The sequence below is a fragment of the Nicotiana tabacum genome, chromosome 5, assembly GCF_000715075.1.
Source record: "Nicotiana tabacum cultivar K326 chromosome 5, ASM71507v2, whole genome shotgun sequence".
In the NCBI taxonomy this organism is placed as follows: Eukaryota; Viridiplantae; Streptophyta; class Magnoliopsida; order Solanales; family Solanaceae; genus Nicotiana; species Nicotiana tabacum.
Genome location: NC_134084.1, coordinates 67,985,728 through 68,004,973, shown reverse-complemented (window position 1 = coordinate 68,004,973; position 19,246 = coordinate 67,985,728). Strand labels below are relative to the sequence as shown.

Genomic DNA, 19,246 nt, shown 5'->3' with positions numbered 1-19,246 from the left:
ATTTTTCACTTCAACAAAGTTGGCTACCAAACCAAAGAAATTCAACAAGGTTGGCTACCAACCAAACCAAGTCAACAAGGTTGGCTACCAAACCAAAGAAAACTCTTATTAGGCACATGCCTAATACTTCTTCAATGAGATGGACATCATCAGTTTAGAACTTTTTCTTTATGCAGACTGTTGCCAAAAAGTAACAGAATGGATACAGAAGATTCATATAGCAGATTCCAATCATATATACTAAAACTTGTCATTTATTTTTCATAATTTCTTTATGCTACCATGAAATTAAGGTTATTAGTACTGCACAGAGCACACTATCAGACTTCCAGAAATAACATACCAACCAATAACACAAAAAGCTGCAAAAGAAAAATTACCAGTTAAGCAAAAGTAAAGCATGAATAAGCAAACGAACTTGGTCAGTTAGTGATGCTGTTAGGAACACCCCTACCAGTTACACCAGGACCTAATGATGAGGGTATAAGCAGCTCATAGGGAGCAGTACCAGCACCACACCGGTTTATAAGAGTTGCATCCTCTTTTCTCTCTTTTATTGTCTGCTGAATCTCCACCAATCTTGCAGAGAATCGTTCGTACATTTCTATTACTTTTCAATCATTGTTTAAGAAGCTGTGAAGCTGTTGCAGCTGAGGCAAGTATTCCTCGTCTGGAGAATGTGTCCGACACAGCATCGTGAACGGCTAACAACTTGGTTGTCTGAAATTGAGTAGGTAAAGATGACAGAAACGTTTGTTCGGGGTCAAGAAGAAATTGCTTGTACTCAGGCTCTTCTTCTTGTGGAATGAGTTTCCGCATTAAGGTGGGACGATGCAGCACGTAGCCCCCCAACGGATACTGTCCGAAGTTTATAGCTGCATGGTTACCAGAAACAACCCAAATCATTGTGGTACGAATGCCAGATAAGTCTTCTTTAGTAATAAGGTTTGGCCACCAAGGCTCATCTTTCTTATCAGGGTGTCCCTTGTTCTTGATCTCATTCCACCACCCTTGGAGCTCAACATCTGACATGACAGAATCAGGCTCAGAATAATAGCGCTCCACATAGGACTCGACAAGTTCTTTTATTGCAGAATATAAGAGTAGTCCATCTGCGGCATAAGGGCAGTCTTTAATTACAAGTTTCACTCCACATGGTGTTGCTGGATCTTCCACAGCCATGCCCCTGGTCATTATGTTGCTTAATTATCAGAAGAAAGAAAAAAACGTACAGACGGCAGTGATTTATGGGATTTCACAATGCATTAGCTAGAGTAGTTACAAATATAATACTAGCATATTTCTACTGCAAAATGATAAGTTCTCTGGCAGTATTCCTACCTCAGGTTCATTTTTCATATCAGATTACGGGTAAGAATGCAGAAAAAACCCAGGAATTTCAAGAATCGACTTGCAGGACATGAAAATGTATGAGAGCAGTTTACCTTTTAACCAAATCAGCAGGCAATGCTTCCATATCGAACCGCCATAGGTTCTGGTAGGCAGCAGAGCTTAGCTCCACCCCATACTTCCCTGCGCAGTCGAGAGCCTCAACAATTCCATTTGCACTTATAAAAGTTTTCCTAGAAAAAGCATTGACTTGCAATGTGTAGCGCATATGAGGATGCAGCAGCTTGTAAATTGGGTGCATAGAACTTAATTGCCTATGGGTGGCAATAATGTATGGTTCTGCACATGCATGAATTCTCATCCTGCAACATTTGGTACACATCTGGTTATGCATATGGAACTTCACTTGATTTGACACCAAAATGTATATTCTCTAAGCACTTCATCACTCTAGTTTGAACACAAGCCTATTTATCAATAAAATGTAATTTCTGCGATGCCCCTCAATGGCATAACTCACTAGCCCAGAAGAGTATAGCGCAGTTAATTTTGACAAAAAGTGCAGGGTTGGGTGTGCTTATGTGAAAATACTCTTACATTATTAGATAAGTAATATGGTGTTATCAATTCTAGCTAGTTTTATAAGAAATAAATAGCAACTTAGACTGAAATAAGAAAAGAAACTATTAATTTGTGAATAGGACTTGACTCTTACCAATGATTAACCATTTGACAAATGGTTGCGTCATTGGAGCAAACATGCGCTTTAGCTAGCTTCCAAAGCCAACTAGTTGTAGCATCATGGCCAGGAGTGAATATGCGATTGGTCCTTGGTGAAGTAGGAGTTGGAGGAAGTGAGAGTTCAATAATAACTGGTCTTAAAATACCTGTTGGTGTGTAAAAAAAAAACTGTTCTGGAAGCATAAGCTTTTCTCCCTGGCAAAGAGTTTATATTCTCAATAATTGGAAGAAACATGTCATGGTGATCAAGTATGAACAGTCTCTTGTTCTCAATAGCCTGCACAAAAAAAATTGGAGCAGGATTCAAATAAGTAATCAATCCCCAAAAGCTTAACTTTTACCATTATTTGTACAAAGGGACACTGTCGGATATCACTTCAAGAATTGGCATTCTTATGGAAGCTCTCGGACTATTTTGCAGTCTCCAGGCATATAACAAGAACGGCACACGAAAGCACATTTTTGTAAGACCATACTTCCATAAAATGTTTATGATTGGAATTACATATACATAGTGATATCAATATTACTACTAAAACTACCATGAAATGAAACTCCAGAAAAAGATGTATCCCCTCTCATTAAGGGAGGAAACGATTTCCATATGCATTAACAAGTAATTCACGACAACGAAACAAGAAATAGAGAGAGCCAGAGAGAGAGAGAGAGAGACGAGAAGAACAAAGGAAGTGTCTCAAATATTAGGGGAAGGAAATTTTCGCCTCAACTCCTAATCATAACAGTTATCCTGGCGTCAAAATAGGATTACAAACCTAACAAGACAGAAATATAATCAGAATAAATTGTATATCAGACCAAGAGATTTGTGATAGCACCAACTTCATTTATTTTGGATGTGATATTCAATCCCTTCTTGCTCTTCCACAGAGACCAGTTAGATCAACCTGCGAATTCTGCCAACTACGATAACATAATAATACTGAAGCTTCTAGCAGAAGCGTAGGTAGTATGTCAAGTGCTAGAAAGCGTAGGTACTCATGTAATGGATTGTTTACTTTCCTTCATTTTAACCAACAAAAGGTCCATTGAATTCCCACCACTATATTCTAGAAAAAAGTTTAGCCAAAGCTTGTAGAAAGTGGGAAGAGTTTTAGGGGTGGGCTTACATGAATTGCTTGAGAAAGGGAAAAGAGAATCACAATCAAGGGCCAGGTTGGCTACATTTGGTTCGGAGGTTGGGGTGCAATAAACTATGGAGCAGGAATTTGAGTTGGTAATGATGAACAAATTGAAGCTTACTTTTGCAACAAGAAACTCAGCTTGGAAGTTAATACTACATGGCAGTAGGAGTGTTAGTCTGGGAGTTAATTATGAAAGAACGTTAGTCTGCATAAGATAATCTAGTTTGGGAAAAGCAAAAGGCTTTCAAATTCTGAAGAGCATAACAAGAAAGATCGACGAAAGAATGATTACCTCCTCAATTTTCATTCCATTTAGCTCTGGTTCTATTAGGGCCTTTGTAATTGCTGACTCAGGAGGACCGTAAACTTGGGGATCAAGTTTACTGAGAATTGGAAGTTCCTGTGTGGAAAAGTGAGGCATGTTTAAGCAAATGACAAAGGAAGCAAAGTGCAGTAGCAGACTCCCACACTTCTTTTAAATTTATTGTTACCTTAAGTAGTTCGATGTTAACAGGGTTAACCCCTGCCAAAGTCTGGCGTGCAAATTCATGGTCTCGTAGCCAAGCAAATCTATCTCCTGCAGATAGATACAAAAGTTAACCAGGGAAACTTGACGATTTTGGAACATTAATAGTTGACTCGGATTTAGGACAAGAGATAATGCAACAAAACTATCAATATATTCAGTCTTTGGATTAGAGAAAAAGTAGAGAAAAAGAAAGTAAGAAACGTCTTACGCCTGATGACAGGAATCTCAAACTTGAGCAATCTTTCACCAGCAGAAAGTATTTGGTTGATCCAATTCTCCTTTTGGTTTTCGTCTTTTGAAGAAAGACCATCAATATATAGCTTGTCTATGTCTGTAAAGCTGTTGAAGGGAATATTTGGACCCAAGAATTTAGCAACAATAGCTGGTATCAGGTTGTGCATGAGACCGTTCCACCTTTTGGTAGAAAGTGTATCCTCCTTAATTTCCTCAAAGGCTTCATCTCTAGGAACATAAATTGGATGAGGTGATTCAGCTATACTCTCTGCACATGGATCTGCTCACATTCACAGACTAGAAACGTTAGCGAGTGTATTAGTCTCGAAAATGCTTAGGTAGCTATGCTCATCCAATCACATTAGCGAGTGTATTAGTCTCACCATATGAGATGGTTATAAGCAGAACTAGTAAATTAACTTGGTCTACCCAAAGAAAATCCTGTTCAATTTGACACAACTAAGCCCTAAGGCCTAAACAACGCTGTAGAATTATGAAAGAAAAGCCAAAAGCTACCTGTTTTAGTTGAAGATCTCCCAGTTCGACAACGCCTAGGATAAGGTCTCTCCTCACCACCAAATACAGGTCGAGCCAGATCACTGCTTTCGTCAGGATCGCCCAAATCATTATAAAGGGCATAGTCATAGACGCGTTCGTGTCTTTTCCTCTCACCATTTCCATTACCACGAATCTTCAGCAAGTCTTCACGACAAAGAACCCTTATGCCAGGGGCCGTTTGGTGCGGTAGATATGCCTGTCACAAAAAGGAAGCATTTCTGATGAAGCAGCATACATTAAGCAGTACGAAAGCTAACAAGAATATAGTAAGAAAACCTCGTTATAAACCTGATTTCTGAAGATAATTCTACTCTCTGGATCGTCCTTCCAAGAATGAATCCATGTATTCGCAGGAAAGGTTATTCGACCTTCACTAAAACCATGAATTACAATTTGCACTAAGTGCACCTCTTTGTCATGGAAATTGGTGAGGATGATAGCTCCAGGACGACGAAAATCACTTGGCACTATGAAATTAGCAGTGTATTCAACTATAGATGGGTTGTCTGATGCCTTGGGCAACCAGCTCTCAGTATAACATTCTAAAATTTTCCCTGATTTGGTATCTGTGAACAATAAAGATTCAAATGTTAGGAATTGCACAACTCTAAGAAAAGAACTGCAAGTATTTACTACAATTTCCAACTAATCAACAACAACAACAACGACCCAGTAAAATCCCACAAAGTAGGGTCTGGGGAGGCTAGTATGTACGCAGACCTTACCCATACCCGATGGGGTAGAGAAGTTGTTTTCGATAGACCCTCGGCTCAGGAAGACGGAAATAAACAAGAGACAATTCATTAGCACCGTCAGCAGAAACCATAGAAATAGTAATAGAAGCATAAAAACTATAAAATAGATGACAAGCAATAACTATACCCAGTAATTAAGGCTCGGGGCTATGATAAACAGAAAGGATAGTGTGGACTCAACATTAACCCCTAACCATATAAGATCAACCATATCAAACTCGCCTCACCCCCGGTATGAAGTAGAAAAAGCTCGACTACCCCCTAGCCTACAACCCTAATACTTGACCTCCAGACCTCCCTAAGTACCAATAACAATACCCTGATGCTTCCCACTAATCAACTAGGTACTAAATGCAAATTAAACTATCTCGAACTCAAATACACACACAGATACACATTATGGTTTATCACAATATTTAGAGATATGTATATGTAGTATATATATACTGCACATTTATGGTTTCAAATTCTGGACTAGTCTTAATATTAATTCCAATTTGGTTTAACTTTTCATATAAATTTCAGGAGAGTACTGAGTTAATTACAAATGTTGATAACTTTTGCTATGCTCTTAATCAAAAACAAACTGATGATATCCCTAAGTACCATTTTCTTTCAAAAGAGGAACCTTATCTTAAATGAAATCTTGAAATTCCAATTTCAGCACATATAGTATTCGCTAGCCGAAAATTGTACATAAAATATTCGTTTTATCGGCTATTGTTTATTAGAGTGGCTAACTATCTCTCTTCTTAAAATCCTCTTGCACTATCTCCCCACCATGAGTACAGTGTCCTTCCTGTGTACCCTATGCGACACCCAAGGTACAAGGTCTACTACTGGATTAACAAATGTTTTGTGATTTTGTCTTAGTGTAATAATGAAGTGATTTTCGTAAGTTTAATATTAGTACAACATTTTGGATGGGATGATAGGAGGATTTGGAACAATTTGGTGTTTGCTGTAAAAATTCGTAAAACTAGGTTTTTATTTTGTTAACAAAAACTGTTATTCAACTAACACCAAGAAAGAAAAGTTCCTCAATTTTTGCAAAAGTTAAAAACCTTTGAGTAGCTTTTCAGCTTTAGCAGAAATTAACTAATTATACTTTATTTCTTAGTATTTGGTTGAAAAACAGTTTGCTTTGTGCGAAAGAAAATTGAACATATATATATATACACACACATTATTTAAGATCCTTCCCCAAAAGTTTTATCCCTTCTAAATTATAAAAATATTTCTGTTGGAAGAAAGCAATGGTAATTCTTTTTCCTAATTAAACAACAGAACAAAAAAAGACTCTCTTTTCATACACCTACCACAGGATCCTATAATAACACAAAACCAAATCATAAGGCAGAAAGAAAAAGAAGCATTCAGAATGAAAAGGACTAATTGTTAAATTCTTATGATATCAAAGATGTCTGGATCGACCTCATGATCTTCAAAATTAAATATTCAATGAGAAATAACTCCTATTGTTTCTTGAATTACTAATCTCTGCATAACTAATTCCTACATTATTAATCTCTATATAAATAATTTTTATATTATTAATTTTTGGATAACTAATCCCTATATAATAATCTTTCCATAACTTGTTTCTGAACCAAACAACCGTTAATGTTACTCTAGAATCTAGATCAATAATGCATGTAAAAGCGAGATATGACATTTCAATTGGGACAAATGTATAATAAACAAATATTAAAAATAAGTACGGCAAGAAATTATTTGTCCGAGTACTACCATGTTTAACTCAAGTTGGCGTTTGACAATTTGGAAGAACAAAACTACTTTTTTTTTCTTTTCTGTACAAAACTAGTTCATATTCTCTAAAATCTTCAACCAAGCTAATGGTCGAAACAAGATCGAAAATGCTTTAGTTTGACAACCATCAAATTTAATTGTCTTAGGTTCTATTTATTTTATCTTTCAAATAAATTTCACTTCTATATAGCATGTGTATAAAGTCTAATCTTCTCATCTTCCATTATGCAAAACAATCATTGAGGGGTAAATTCTTATAAATTTGAAGGAAGATTTTTTCCTGTAATTGTACAAAATTAAAAATACATACATATAACCGACATCAAGTTGTTTAATTAGAATGGAAAAAGCTAACCAGGATCAATAATATTTTCGCTAACGAGCTGAATCAACATTGCACCACCAACGTCTATTCCTTTTGTAATTGATTCCATCCACTCTCCAATATAATCTTATCTGAGATCTTCCCTTTCATCTTTTTCCTTAGCATAACCACTGCCTTCACATCTATTGATTCTCCTTCACTTTCTACAGTTGAAAAAACCTCATCATCGATAACATTTCTTGTACTATTATTCACTGCACGTATCCGTACACAGTTACCGATGGCCCTGCTCCAGTACTGATCACTTGCTACCGATGATGTGGTTCGTCGATGACTCCTACTGCCGGCGATGTCCTTGGGTCGCCGGATTATGGAGACACTTTGAATGTGTGTGCCGAGAGTGATGGATGCTCCATGTTGAATTTTGAACATTTTATTTGAACTAGCTATATATAGTATTTCAATGACATAAGGGTTAAGTAGTCGGAGCAAGTGATTCTGGTTGGTGTATATGCATGTAGGAGATTTTATAGAAGATAGACTTTGATCGTACAAGAAATTAATACGTACGTAATAAAAGTTAATTAATTGTCAATGTGCTGTTATGATAAAGCTTGTTTAAAACGTTTTAAATTAAAAGTGTACGTAGTGCTAGCAAGAAAGTTTACATAAAAAGATAGATAAGAAAGAGAGTTTGCTTTACACTTTGGTTGGTGTTTCCGGAGCACTAATCCAACTTTGGTCTGTTTTTGCAATTAAAATAAATAAAAATTAATACTAAAAAAATCGACCAACTTTGATCGGTAAATTCGGCCGGTCATTTTAAAAAACTAACCAACTTTGATCGGTAATTTTATTTTTTAATAAAACCGACCAACTTTGGTCGGTTATTTTCATGCGAAAATACAATTAAAGAGTATAAATAAAAAATAAGACAATCTTAAAACAAAATGCACCAATGGTTTAGTGGTAGAATAGTTTTCTGCCCCAGTACACACCCCGGTTCGATTCCCAATGATGAATCTTTTGATTACATAATTAAAATACCGACCAACTTTGGTCGTTTTTTTTTTTGCGATCAACCTTAGTCATTTTACCTTTGCGACCAACCTTGGTCGGTAATTAGCGACCAACCTTAGTTGGTATACTAAAACGACCACCAAAATAGCGACCAAGCGTGTTTGAACGCAGTTTGGTCGGTAATTTGCCAAAACCGACCAACGTTGGTCAATTTTTGTGATCGCTAATTACCGGATTTCTAGTAGTGTGTTATGCGACTATCAAGAGGAGTCTTTATTCACAATATAGAAGAGTTTGATTTAGGAATCTTGTCAACCTAATATAGCTATAAATAGAGGAATATGTACTTATTGTATGGACACAAATACTTGTATGAAAAATAAAACTTATTCTTTTATTCTCTTAACATTATTTTGCCAAGTACTTTATTTTAGATATTGTTCTTGCTACTGGAAAAGTACAATTCAAGGCCCAGGCTCACCTCTTTTTCAATTGTTTCTTACTTTATTCGATTTTGTTCTATATTATTTTACTTTCTTGGATCAATTTAATTCACGTGTCTATAAATTATGTTACAAATTCAATTGTGTCGTTTTATGGGTAAATAATTTGGCGCCTACCGTGGGGCATAGATAATTGTGGTATTAGATCTATTTATCGTTTACTAATTACTTTGATCTATTCATCTTTTACTAACATATTTTGACGCTTTTCTTTAGTAAGCAAAAACATATATGGTACCTAATGATGTCAGCATCTCGCTCAATATTGGAACAAATAATGTCAATGAGCATGTGGACAATCTCTGTGGTTGAGGTCAGCATGATGATTCTACCAGTGAAACACGCAACGATAGGAATGAAGTAACTTCGATCCGGGAAGGACGAAATACTTGGCTTGTAAGGAGCCCTACCCCTGATGATATGAATGATGAACCTGTGGCTGATATGGTGAAAGTTTTGAGAGCACATCAAAGTGATTTCACGAATCATCTCTCTAGATAGGACTGGATAATGACTGAGCTCCAACAAGTACTATTGGTTGCCTCAAATAATTTCAATATAGGAGTTTGAGTACCTCCCAACGTGCATGCAAACCAGATAGCACAAAGAACGGGTAACATTGCTTCAAGGGATGAGTTCAGATTCAATAATAATCAAGCAGGTGGTGCAGACAATTGGTCCGGAAATGATAACAACACAGAGGATCCTTCTAAAACAGAACTCATGAGGTTCAATAGGGAAATGAATGATCGGATGGACCAAAGCACTAAAGAATTTCATGCTCGGATAGATCAGATCCCTGGGGCACCTCCGGTATTGAAGGGCCCGGATTTAAGGAACTATACTTACCTGCCATTCAAACCAAGTGCAGATCCAGAGTTGAGTCTAAAAAGGTTCAAGATGCCGGATATTCTGAAGTATGATAGAACTTCAGATCCATAGGAGTACATCACAACTTACACTATGGCTGTATAGGGAAATGATTTGGCTTCGCATGAGATCGTATCTGTTTTGCTAACAAAATTTGGCGAAACCCTAACAAAGGGAGATTTAACGTGGTATTCTCTTTCACCTGAATATTCAATTGATTTTCTTGAAATGTTTACAGATTCTTTCATCAAAGTTCATGTCGGGCAAAGAAAGTCCAAGTGTCACGACCTAGAATCCCACCTTCGGGATCGTGATGGCACCTAATATTTCACTTGTTATGAAAGCTAATGTTAGCTAGATTTATTAGCCAATTTTAACAATTCAAATCAAAATGCTAACAACAACAACAACTAAATAGTCTGAAATAATGTGATGAACTGTTGAACGATGTAATCCAAATACAATCCCAGAAACTGGAGTCACGAATACATGAGCATCTAGGGTGCTACATATCATAGTCTGAATAAACATAGTTGTTTGAATCTAAATAAACAACAATGATGAAGTAGAAGGGGACTTTAGGGTTGCGGACACTGTGCAGCTATACCTCAAGTCTCCACAAGTTGCTGAATCCAGGCAATCTCACTAAGCGCCGCTGGGATCAACTCTGGTATCTGCACAAGAAGTGCAGAGTGTAGTATGAGTACAACCGAACCCATGTACTCTATAAGTGTCGAGCCTAACCTCGACGAAGTAGTGACGAGGCTAAGGCAGGCCACTTACAATAATAATAATAATAATAATAATAATAATAATAATAATAATAATAATAATAATAATAATAATAATAATAATAATAATAATAATAATAGTAATAATAACAACAACAATAACAATAACAATAACAATAACAATAACAATAACAATAATAACAATAACAATAACAACAACAAGAATAATAATAATAATAACAATAATAATAATAAAAATAAGAATAACAATAATAATAATAATAATAACAATAATAATAACAATAATAATAACAATAATAACAATAACAACAACAATAATAACAATAACAATAATAATAACAATAACAGCAACAATAATAACAATAACAATAACAATAATAATAACAATAATAACAACAATAACAATAACAATAACAATAACAATAACAATAATAACAATAATAGCAATAACAGTAATAATAACAATTAATAACAATAATACAACAATAACAATAATAACAATAATAACAATAATAATAACAATAATAACAATAACAACAATAATAACAATAACAATAATAACAATAATAATAATAATAATAACAATAATAACAATAATAATAATAATAATAATAATAATAATAATAATAATAATAATAATAATAATAATAATAATAATAATAATAATAATAATAATAATAATAATAATAATAACAATAATAATAATAATAATAATAATAATAATAATAATAATAATAATAATAATAATAGGAAAACATGAAACGGAAGTAAAGCAATTAACACATGGAAACGAACTAGAAATTCCACTACGAGAGAGCCTAAAATAACAAGTCTCATAATCTCATATCACAATGTCGAGGATAAATCAACAATCACAAACAAGTACCACATATGCAATCTATTGCGGCGCACAACTCGATCCCACCATATCATCATTGGTTCATATTATAATCCATCATTATTTCATCATTTCAATTCATTACCTTTCAATTTTCGTTGCGGTGTGCAACCCGCTCCCCAAATAATTTCAATCATCAACATAAACAATTCAACAACAAAATTTACAAGAATTTCTACATCAAGAGGATAAATGTACAATGCAATAAAGAACCGCAAAATAATAAAATAATCTCTAACAATTAGATGTTTCAACTTTACCAATTCATCGGTATCTAACAACTAAACAACTCACACAAGTGAAACTGCATTATAAAATGCAATAATTATTACAAAACAATAGGACAAGTAAAAGATGTGACAATTAAGGCAAGTAGCATTTAAGAATGGAGTCATGGGAGGAACAGACAAATTAAGGCAAAGGAATAATTAAATGACAAGTAATAATTATGGTATAGAAGTCAAACAAATGTACGTAACTATTAAGGCATGAAGCAAGATATATCATGGCATAAACCAAAACATGGAAATAAGTATCATGATGGTATATATACACTTGTCACCTTGCATATACACCATTTTCCCACATAATTCACATAACACATAGTTCAAGAATTTCTAATTCCCTTAAGTCAAGCTTATACCCAACATTTATCTCACTCTGCAAATCAAGCAATCAACCAACCACGGCTTTGCCTTTTGAACAAGCCTCCAAACCAACTTAATCTAGCAAATTATCGATCAAATGATTCAAAATAAGCTTGAGAAACTACCCATTAATGAAAGAGGTTCAATTTTGATCATTTTTTGAAATAGTCAACCCTGGGATCGGTTGGTTAAAACCCGAGGTTCGGACTAAAACTCGATTAACCATTCACTACTGAGCCCGTTTATGTAGTTTGTTTCGAAATCCAACCCAAATTCGAGGTGTAAATCTGAATTTTACAAAATTCTCAATTTCTACCCAAATTCCTAATTTCTACCTTGAAAATCCTAAATTTGGTGTTGAAATCTCATGAAAACTAATGGGGAATTAAAAAGAAATATATTAAAGTTACTTACCAATGAATTTGGGAAGAAAAACCTCTTGAAAAATCGCCTTTAGAGTGCTTAGGGTTGAGAAATATTGTAAAAGGAGCTAAGTCTCGATTTTTCCCCCTTTTACCCAACTGCGGATGTCGTAATTGCGAAGTCATGTTTGTAAGTGCGAACATTGCAAATGCGAGTCAAGGGTCGCAAATGAGAACCCCGCCTCAGAAGAACATAAGTCACAAATGCGACAAAATGATCGCAAATGTGAATAACTAGCCTTCGTAAATGCAGACAATATCTTCGCAATTGCGTAGAAGTCCTATTTTCCAGGCATCACAAATGCGACCAAGTTCGCAAAGGCGATTCTATGTTGTTCGCAATTGCAAACCATTTCTTCGAAAATACGAGTTTAGCCAATCCCAGGCATGCTCACAAATGTGAACTTTTGTCCGCAAAAGTGAGGCTCGCAAATGCAAGCCAGACCTTGGGAGATCTGCATCAGAACACCAAGCTGGAAGAACACCAACTAACTTCAAACCATCCAAACCCATCTGAAACACGTCCAAAACTCACCCGAGCCCCTCGGACTCCAAACCAAATATGAACACAAGTGTAATAAAATCATACGAACTCGCTCGCGCAATCAAATCATCAAAATAACACTAATTCTACAAATCGAACAACCAAATGAATGAAATTTCAAAGTAAACTCAAGAACAACTAGAATCACATCTAAGCGTCCGAATTATGTCAAACCAATTCTAAATTGCACCAAATTTTGAAGACAAGTTTTAAATAGTAATACGAACCTATACCAAGTCTCGACATCTAAATCCAAACTCCTTAGCCATGAAGTCAACTTATGGTTAAATTTAGGCAATTTCCAAACTTTCAAAATACTAGATTACGGCAAAAAAAGTCAAATCAACCAAGGGACTTCCAATTTCAATTTCGGGCATACGCCCAAGTCCAAAATCCTGATACAGACCTACCAAAATTATCAGAACACCAATCAGAGGTTGTTTTCATAAAATATTGATCATAGTCAATTCTAGTTGTTTTTAAAACCAAAAATTATATTTTCTTCAATTTTTCACATAAAAGTTTTCAAAAAGCAACAAGGACCACGCACGCAAACCAAGAAACATCAAACAAAGCTAACCGAGGTCTCGGAACACAAAAATAAGGGTTAGTGCTCAAAACGACATATTGGGTCATCACATTCTCTACCTCTAAAAGAAACGTTCATCCTCGAATGGACATAGAAAAGTACCTAGACTGGTAAAAAGGTAGGGGTATCTACTCCGACTCCCACGTAGCTGCCTCGATCGTCTGGCCTTTACACTACACTCTAACAGAAGGATAACTTTCAGATCTCAATTTCCGGACCTACTGTGCTAGAATAACCATCGCATCCTCCTCATACATGGTAGGGATCACCGTGATACTTCTGAAGCATGGAAATATGGAACACCGGGTGAACTACTGATAAGCTAGGTGGCACTACAAGCATGTAGGCCACCATACTAACTCTCTAAAGGGTCTCAAATGGTCTGATATACCTAGGTCTTAACTTTCCCTTCCTCTAAAACCTCATCACACCCTTCATGGGTGAAACCCCGAGCAAATCCCTCTCTTCAACAATGGATGCAATATCACGAACTCTCTGATCGACATAACTCTTCGGCCTAGACTGTGTTGTACGCAGTTGATCCTGGATCACCTTGACCTTTTCCAAGGCATCCCGAATGAAATTAGTACCCAACAACCGAGCCTCTCCTAGCTCAAACCTACCAGCTGGAGAAAGACACCGCCTGCCATATAAGGCCTGATAAAGAGACATCTTAATACTCGATTGATAGATGTTGTTGTAGCCAAACTCCGCAAGCGGCAAGAACTGATCTCAAGAACCTCTAAAATTCATAACACATGCGCGAAACATATCCGCGAATATCTGAATGGTGCACTCGAACTGCTCGTTTTCTTGGGAGGTTAAGTGTTGTGCTCAACTCAACCAGTGTGCCTAGTACACACTGTACGACCCTCCTAAAATGCAATGTGAACTGTGTGCCCGATCAAAAATAATGAACACCTGCACACCGTGAAGATGAACAATCTTGCGCATATAGATCTTAGCCAGCCGCGCTGAGGAATAAGTAGTTGCCACCAGAATGAAATGCGCCAACTAGGTCAACCTATCCACAATGACCCATACTACGTCAAATTTCCTCAAAGTCCGTGGGAGTCTAACAACAAAATCTATTGTAATACGCTCCCACTTCCACTCGGGAATCTCAAGTCTTTGAAGCAAACCGCCAGGCCTCTAATCCTCATACTTCACCTGCTGGCAGTTCAAACACCGAGCTACATACTGTACTATATCATTCTTCATTCTTCTCCTCCAATAATGCTGCCTCAAATCCTGATACATCTTGGCAGCACTCGGATCAATGGAATACCATAAACTGTGGGCCTCCTCAAGAATCAACTTACGCAGCCCATCCATATTGGGCACACAAATTAGACTCTGCATCCGCAACACCCCATCATCCCCAATAAAAACCTTCTTGGCATCACTGTTCTGTACCATGTCCTTAAGTACAAGCAAATGGGGGTCATCATACTGACGCTCTCTAATGCGTTCATACTAAGAAGATCGAGAAACCATGCAAGCAAGGACCTGACTAGGATCCGAAACATCTAACCTTACAAACTGATTGGACAATGCCTAAACACCTGATGTTAGTGGTCCCTCACCAACTGGAATATATGCAAGGCTACCCATACTCACAACATTTCTACTGAAGGCATCAGCCATCATATTGGCCTTCTCAGGGTGGTACAAAATGGTAATATCATAGTCTTTTAATATCTCTAACTACCTCCACTGCCTCAGAGATCTTTTTGCTTATATAAGTGATGTAGAGTCCGATGATTTGTGAATACCTCACACGACACATCGTAGAGGTAATGCCTCCAAATTTTTAATACATGAACAATAGCTGTCAATTCTAAGTCATGAGCATGGTAATTCTTCTCATGAACCTTTAACTGCCGAGACATGTATGCAATCACCCTGCCATACTACATCTATACTATATCAAGCCCAATGCGTGATGCATCACAATACACGGTGTAGGATACCAAACCCGTATGCAACACCAACACTGGAGTTGTAGTGAAAGTAGTCTTGAGCTTCTGAAAGCTCAACTTACACTCATCAAACCACCTCAATGGGTCACCCTTCTAGGTTAATCTAGTCAATGGGGCTGCGACAGATGAAAACCACTCCACGAACCGGCGATCTAACCTGCCAACCCCAGGAAGCTCTAAATCTCTATAGTTGAAGTAGGTCTAGGCCAGTTCTGAACTGCCTCAGTCTTTTTAGGATCCACTTTAATGCCCTCAGAGGATATTATATGCCCCAAAAAGGCAACTGAATCCAACCAAAACTCACACTTTGAGAACTTGGCATATAACTGACTATCTCTCAAGGTCTGAAGTACAATCTGAAGATGTTGCTCTTGCTCCTCTCGACTACGGGCGTAGACCAAAATATCATCAATGAAGACGATCACAAAAGAATCCAGATAAGGCTTGAATATCTGGTTCATCAAATCCATAAATATCGTTGGGGCATTTGTCAAGCGAAATGACATCACTAGAAACTTATAATGCCGATACCGAGTCCGAAAATCTACCTTATGGACATATGATGCCCTAATCTTCAATTGATGGCAGCCATATGTCAAATCAATCTTCGAAAATGGCTTGGCACTCAGAAGCTGATCAAAATATTCATCAATCCTCGATAAAGGATACTTGTTCTTGATTGTGACTTTGTTCAACTGCTGATAATCAATACACACCCTCATCATACCATCCTTCTTCTTCACAAACAATAGTGGTGCACCCCAGGATAAGAGACTAGGTCTAATGAATCCATTGTCACGCAAATCCTGCAACAACTCCTTCAGGTCCTTCAACTCAGATGGGGCCATAAGGTATAGTGGAATAGAAATAGGTTGAGTGCCCTGAGCCAAGTTAATACAGAAGTCGATATCTCTGTCGGGTGGCATCTCCGGCAAATCTGTAGGAAACACTTTTAGAAACTCACGCACAATTAGTGTTGAATCCATGGAAGGAACCCCCACACCAGAATCACAAATATAGGCCAAATATGCTAGATATCCCTTCTTGATCATTTGTCAAGCCTTCACATAAGAAATAACCTTGCTACTAGAATGGCCAAGAGTCCATCTCCACACTAATCGAGGCAACCCCAGCATGGATAAGGTCACTGTCTTAGCATGACAGTCCAATATGACGTGATATGGTGAAAACCAATTCATGCCCAAAATAACATCAAAGTCCGCCATATCAAGAAGTAAGAGATCTACACTAGTCTCAAGGCTCCTGATAGAAATTACACACGAGCGATAAACACAATCCACAGTAATAGAATCTCCCACAGGTATGGATACATATATAAGAGCACTCAATGAATCATGGGGCATAATCAGATATGAAGCAAAATAGGACAACACTTAGGAATAAGTAGCGCCCGGATCAAATAGAACTGAAGCATCATGAGTGGTGATTTTACCACTCATTATAGTCTCTTTTCTTTAGATTTTGATCCTTTAATTATAATATAAGGTCGTTTATGGTGTGTATTGTTATATTTTCTGATAAATAATGCCATGAAGTGATTTGAATTTAATTAAAGTGGAAATGAGAAAAAAAGAGTGGAAATAATGCAAAACTCTTCAGTAATTTCGCATCTGCGGAACACTGGTCGCTTTTGTGACCTTGCATCTGCGAGGAAAAAGGCGCATCTGTGGAGTTATGCAATTTTCACTAGGACTGCATCTGCTGTTGAAGACTCGCTTCTACAGAGTGCTTTTGCGGAGATTTATCCACTTCTACGGAGTTGCCTGATCTCATCATGGGCCGCTTCTGCGTGAGGCTATCCGTATTTACGGAGCCGAACCTGCGAGGATCCTTCCGCAGGTGCGGTCAACGGTCTTTAAACCTGGGCAGACTTGGAAATTCACTTCTCCTCAATTCCAAACCCACAAATACATGACCTAGCAGATCTTTTGCACATCTTTGGCTTATTTTCTGTCCTTATACTAGAGAGAAACATGTTTTGGAAGCTAGGGTTCTTGCACACTCTTGGGTCTTGAAGATTTGAAGCTTTTGGTTGAGAATTTCTTACTCATTTATGCTCATTTCTTTATTTCCTTGCTTTGTATTGTATATCTAAGTATGTAGTATTTATTCCAACGCTTGAATCTTGTTTATGAAAATATTCATATTTAATTGTTGTGCTTATATATTGAATGATTTTTATTTATTATGAAGTGAGTTATTGTTTCTTTAATTATTCTTGTTCTTTAATATTTCCAAAGGGATTAGATAACCCTAGGACTCACCCATTAACTTCAAATTAATTTTGTGAAAAGTTATTTGGGGTTTGGAAAAATTAATTAACAAGAACTTGAGGTTTTAACCCCCACGTTATAGATTTTACCTAGGTATAGGATTGAACTACTTGTAGCCATATTCGGGTGTGCTTATCCTCTTAATTATTTTAGGGATAATTCAATTACGTAGTCTTGTTAGTCTTCAGAAGAAGATAATATAGAATTATTACCCGAGGGTAATTAACATAAACTCGCTCATATTTGTAAAATCGTGATATACATTGGATCATTACTTGAGTGTAATTCCCCGTGCATCCATACTTGTAGCCATTGATTATTTTACTTACTTTCTAGGTTAGGTTACATTTTCGTATTTGGCTATAATATTTTCTCAAAAATAATTCTAAGTTTTTGGCATTGCATAACAAGTGATAATTCCCTTACACGCCTAATTACCTACATATTGTTCTCTATGGGATTCGACCTCAACTCATAGTTGGGTAAATTATATTGCATGCAATCGTGTCCATTTACTTTTTAGTAGTGGATTTGGATGTCATCAAAGCATCTCCATGGAAAACTAGAACAATACATGTAATGATGGCATTAGATGATTCTGCCTCAGGTCTAGCTAGAAATGTATAAAAAAGGGTTGGGCCCCACCACTCTGACCTCCGCCCCTGGGGCGACCTCTAGCTGGCTGGCCTCCACCTCCAGTAAATTGACCACTACCTCTGGTTGGTTGTGCAAGCGGTGGAGCAACCGGTGCCGACATAATGGCACGAGAACCCTGTTGAGGTATGTTGCTCGTCAATCTAGGGCAATACCTCCTGATTTGACCTATTCCCCCACACTCAAAGCACTCCCTCGACTGTTGAGGCTACTGAAGCTGAGACTGACCCTGACAGCCTAGGTATCCACTGTAATAACTCTAAAGTGGTGGTGCACTGGTAGGAGTTGAAGGTGCACTACATGCTAACTGCTCAAGATGAGACCGATAAGAAGCACGACCGCCTGAAACACCATGGTCTACCTGAAGAGCTGACTGAATCGGCCTAGGAGGATGGACTCTACTAAAAGAACCTCTAACTCTAGATGAGGCACCACTAAAGCCACTGAAATGACAGGTCCTCTTCTTAAATGTCGCCCATCTATCCTAACCACGAACCATCTCGATCTGTCTAGCAATCTCTATGGCCCTCTGCAAAGAAATATCATCCCTTGTCTCCTTGGCCATCAAAAGATTTATGCCGAAGGGAATCAAAATAGCTACATGACAGGCTAGGTCTACAAATCTTGTCTTGTATTGATTAACGATCATGCCAACCTACTGAAGGTG

General features: G+C 37.1%; 1 pseudogene; it reads right to left on the bottom strand.

Annotated features, from left to right (window-relative positions):
- Positions 1 to 261: 261 nt before the first annotated feature.
- Positions 262 to 7,897, bottom strand: LOC107793150 (lipoxygenase 6, chloroplastic-like; annotated as a pseudogene).
- Between the last annotated feature and the right edge of the window lie 11,349 nt (positions 7,898 to 19,246).